Consider the following 5,107-nt stretch of genomic DNA (forward strand, 5'->3'; position numbering starts at 1 on the left):
CCAATTGCCCTATGCCCGGCATCCCCACACACAAAGCAGTGATTACAGTTTTCTGAGCCTTGCTGCATACATTTGGTGCAGCTGGGTATTTTACCTCTCCTTGCAGCTGAAGGTCGACTTGGTGGAGGAGTGAGTGCCTGGTTAACAAGAGGTTGGGTGCCATGGAATTGGTCCTGGCCTGGCGTTTGGAAAGGTGCAGTCTTTGATTGGGTTGTATGAATAGCTGCCGCTTGTTGGCCCATTAAAGTCGCAACCATGTTAGTCAAAGCCTCTACTTGTGCACTAAGCTGTTGGATCGCATCATTATCCCCACTGTTTGCACTCACATCTCCTCCTTCCACCTGGACACTATGTGTATGTGTTGTTTTTTGACGGGGGGCATGACCTAACCTACGCTGGTGTTCATTTTCATCGCTAATCATCTTCATAACCTGTCTGAGAATCTCCTCATCAGTGACGTTGCTGTTTGAAAGGAGTGGCCTTAGTTGCTGTCTGATGTCAGTATGTTTTGTGCCCAGGCCTTGGTAGATACTGTGAAGAAAGACTTCCTGAATAGTTTTGGGTTCATAACGAATGTCTGTACTGACCTGTTTTGATTGGAACAGGATCTTCTGTTTGAGTCCAATCATGCGGTACAAGAACTGTTGTGGGGTTTCTTGTTCACTCTGTCTTGCACACATAAGCTCTTGGAACAATTCAGTGCTGGCCTTTTCACCCAGGTGTGATCTGAGAAAGCCCTTGAGTTCATTCACAGTGATTTCATCTTTGTTGATGAGCATATCCTTGAAGACACCTGGCTTTACAATTCTCAGTACACCCCGGATAACCTCAGTCTCTGTGAAACCCTCTCTAATGCCTTCATCTATCTGTTTACACATGCTGCTATAAGTTATGTCAGCATTGTGGTCCCCAATATGGCCACCATGTACCTTAAATTCCCTCCGTTGGAGGTAAGAGAGGTCCTTTAAGGAAACCATTCTCTCAGTGGTTACATGTGATGAGGGGTGAGGTATTGCTGCATGTGTTACTGGGTCACCTATACTGTGTGCCCCACTAGGATGTGTGTTACTTGCATTTCTAAAATGCTGTGGCTCTCCACCCCGCTCATCATTTATGATTCTAGGCTGGGTTGGACTCAGATTGGTGGTGCGAGCCTGTGCACCAAAGTCAGTCTCCTGTGATGTTGTAGGCTCTCTGGGGATGGAAAGTAAGGGGGTGGTATGCTGTTGAGTGTTAGTAACTGGTGGTAACTGGCCTAAGGTAGCATGTGTCACTGTAGTGCGCTCGACTGTCTTAGCACTAACAACTGGTGACTCCAGTGGCAGCGCCACCCCATTAGCAGTGTTCAATAGGCCACGATTTTCAACCATACTGCATACAAGATCATTTAGCACCAGCAACTGACTCATTCCCCCATCCTCAGAATTTAACAAAGCATCTGACTGCATATAGTTGATAATGCAATCCACACAACCTTCTTCATCAGTGGACTCTAATTCACTACTCTGGCTGTCTGTGACCAGGTCCCTTGAGAGCTGATAGGCTTCTGCACCTGAAAGCTTATACAAGTTCTTTTTGATGCTCCAAACCAGCTCCTTGCGCGCTGCTGCCATGATGAGCTTCAACTAATGAGACACAGAGGTGCAGTTCCGTTGGTGGAGTGAAGACCCTCATACAGATCTTGACTTCTCTTTGTGGACACCCACCAGCTGTCGTCTCGGCTACAGCGATGCCATCTCACGTTGACTTTCTGGTTCTAGTATCTCTGGACCCTCTTCCTTAGAAGACTCAACAGGAAGTGGATCCCGGACGAGCCCCCACAATTTGTTACGGGCCCCAGGAATGGTGCCACAATAACAAAGAAGAAATCCCAGGTACCAACCTGCAAACACAGGTAAAGTTCAGGAGCAATGAAGACTGCATCTCTTATTCAAGTTTCAATAAACATGAACAGCATTAACAATATCCACGTGTGCATGACTTTTTCAGTCCCAGTGTCCATATCTGTCCATTTCCCCAAAGTCACAAGTAGAAAAATAAATGAATTCACACTCTACACGTTCCACTATTTTACATGTACTTCATGCGATCGCTCAGTCTAAGCAAAACAAAAGTACACACCTGATCTTACTTAAGCAGTTGGAAGCCACTGTAATCTACAATGAATTTACAGCAATATACGACTGTACAGATTCTGAATACTGAAATTGAGCAGAATTAGACACACATTTACAGCACACTGAGGATGAAATTCACTTTTGCATAACATGGACAACTTCTTTCTACTTCACATGTCATTAACACTCACATATTAAACAGCTATATACTTTTCAAACCTCAATGACACTTAACAATAAAGCATCTTTGTATCATAAGCTTTATATAAAATAGTAAAGTGTGCGGGAGTACCAACCTTCATAATGAAAAGAAAATAAATCGATATGAATGACCTTCCTACAAGACAATGCTCTGGGCGTTAACGACCCACAATACAAAACATTACCGCGCCGTTTCTGCTAGCAGCCTGCGCAGCCTGACGCCGCTGTCTCACACTGATGCGAGTCGACCGCGCGGCAGTGCCCATAAGTGTTACAGGTACTGTTCTACTTCTTCACAAGTTAACATGGAGATAAAACATTGTTATGTACAAACAGTGGTAGTATTTCTTTACCAGGTACCAACCTGCAAACACAGGTAAAGTTCAGGAGCAATGAAGACAGTGCACTCGGTTTGCCTCTCAGATTGCATCTGACTCGCGGGCGGAAGTCCATCCCCCTAAAGCAACCGGGTTGCACGTGTCTTGGAATAATAGTTCCGCCTGAGGTGTTGCTCCATTTCTTTGTACCTTCTATACAGTTTATGTGACAAAATAATGCACTGGTTAGGTTGGTCATGTTGTCAAAGTCATTTTGGATATTAATAGCCACAGAAAATAACTGATAAACAAATTAAATAAATTAAATTAAATGATTAACACAAAAGTGGCCATGCATTTTGGGTGTGCCACAGAGTCAATAACTGTAATTACTGTATCTGCCAAAAGAAGGTAAAATGTAATAATGTCAAATGAAACCAGATATGGATTCATTTAAAATCAGCCAGAAAAAACATCAGTATTTGTTTAAGGCACTTTATTAGTGCCACAGTCCCCTGTTCTCTCAGTGGATTGTATTTATGCTGTGGATGTACATTCGGTGTTTTTCCTGGTGTCAGGGGAATGATCTACACCAGTGGGAGGCTACTTTGTTTCCTTGCAGAGTGTTTAGCTATCAGCGTAATGATGAACCTGTGACAGAAGCCAAAGCAAACAGCCTCTGCAGAGAGAGTTATGATGCCAGACATTAACAGATCGGCAACACTGCACAGGAGATAAGCCCTCAGGGTTAGGTCCAGTGGCACACATAAAGGGAACCCTCTTTTTATACCTCCTGCTTTTTCATTGACATTACCCGTTGCGTCTGTTTTTTTTTCTTTATTTGCCTTTTCTCCAGAAATTTGGAGTGAAATATGTGAAACCCTGTAAACCATGCCCACAGAAGGAGAAACGAATGGTGCCACAATATGCAGCCAACAGTTTAAGCTTTAACAAATGGCTGTAGCTGACTGAAATTATTAGATTTTACTATGTCAGAAGATTTTTTTAGAACCATATCTCCAGTTAAAGTAAGGTTCATTAATATTTAGACAATGTAATTGGACAACCGGCTGACAAGCAGCTTCATGGCCAGATGCAGCCCGTTCCCTTATTTAATGACAAATTAAACGCATAAAAGATCTCGAGTTGATTCCAAGTGTTTAACTTGTATTTAGTATTTTTTTACTGGAAATGTCAAAGAGATATTGATGCAAGTCAAAGAGACCATCATTAAGCTAAAAAAAAATAAACCTATTAGAGAGATTGCAAAAACTTAAGGACTGGCAAACTCTACAGTCTACATTATTAGAAAAAAGGCCAGCTCAGCACCAAAGGCCTGAACCACCACTAAGAAGACAACTAAAGTTGATGAAGACAAAATTATTTCCATGATTAAGGAAAAAATCCTAAATAACCGCTTCTTTTAGGAAACCGTTGTATTGAAATTCTGCTCATTAGCATAAATACAAGACAGCAGGTTTACAAGGTGGAAACCACTGGTTACATTAGAAAACAAGAAGCCGAGATTAGACTCAGAAAATATCTGAAAGATACTGAACAGCTAGGAAAGGAACAGCTCATGATCCAAAACATACCTGCCATCTATTAAACACAATGGAGTATATGTTACGGGCATGTATGGCTGCCAGAGGAACGGGCCAGTAATGTTTTTTGATGATGTGACGGCTACTGGAAGTAGTAGGAAGAACTCTGACGTTTACAGAGCTATAATCTCTCCTCACACAAATGATGTGAAAAAACTGATCAGACAGAACCAATGGATAATGACCCTTCAAGGCAAAGAAATGGGTTATTCGTCCATAGTCAAATCAGTCACCTGATCTCAAACCGACAGATCGTATTCTTCTGTGACTAAAGACTTAAGGCCATCATTTTTACTCCAAGTATTAAAAAAAACAATCCTTACATTAAAATTCTATTGTCCACATACTCTTGAGCCTAAGTAGATGAAATTGACAAGAAGGCACAATTACCGAAGAGTCTACAATTCAATGGAGAGTGATTAATTGGTTTTCCCTTTTTTGTCTAACTGACACCTAATTGCTCTCAGACTCTGTGGAATAATTTGTTTTCTAGCTGAGAAAATGAGAACAGATGTGTGATTATAGATGTCTGTTCATAAATATGAACAAGATCAAAATGACAAAAAAAACTGTAAAAAAAATTAATAATGAACGCTTAAACGTGTAGAAAAAAGTGTAGAATAGTCAAGAAAATATTTTGTAAGTGTGCATACCATGGACATGAAATGTAAGATGTATGATAAGTGAAACTGTACTTTTGTTTTCTTTTATAGGATGCATCAACCCAAGACTATAATTTTGCTGCCTAAACCAAACGAAAGAATTAAAAAAAAAAGTAAATGAAAATGCAACAGTTTTGGGTGCAAAACTAATTCAAAGAAATGATAAAAAGCATTTTTTTTTCATGGGTGGTTTGAACTACATACAT

This window comes from Pundamilia nyererei, unplaced genomic scaffold (genome assembly GCF_000239375.1).
Source record: "Pundamilia nyererei isolate P.nyererei 1_Seehausen unplaced genomic scaffold, PunNye1.0 scaffold00042, whole genome shotgun sequence".
Classification (NCBI taxonomy): Eukaryota; Metazoa; Chordata; class Actinopteri; order Cichliformes; family Cichlidae; genus Pundamilia; species Pundamilia nyererei.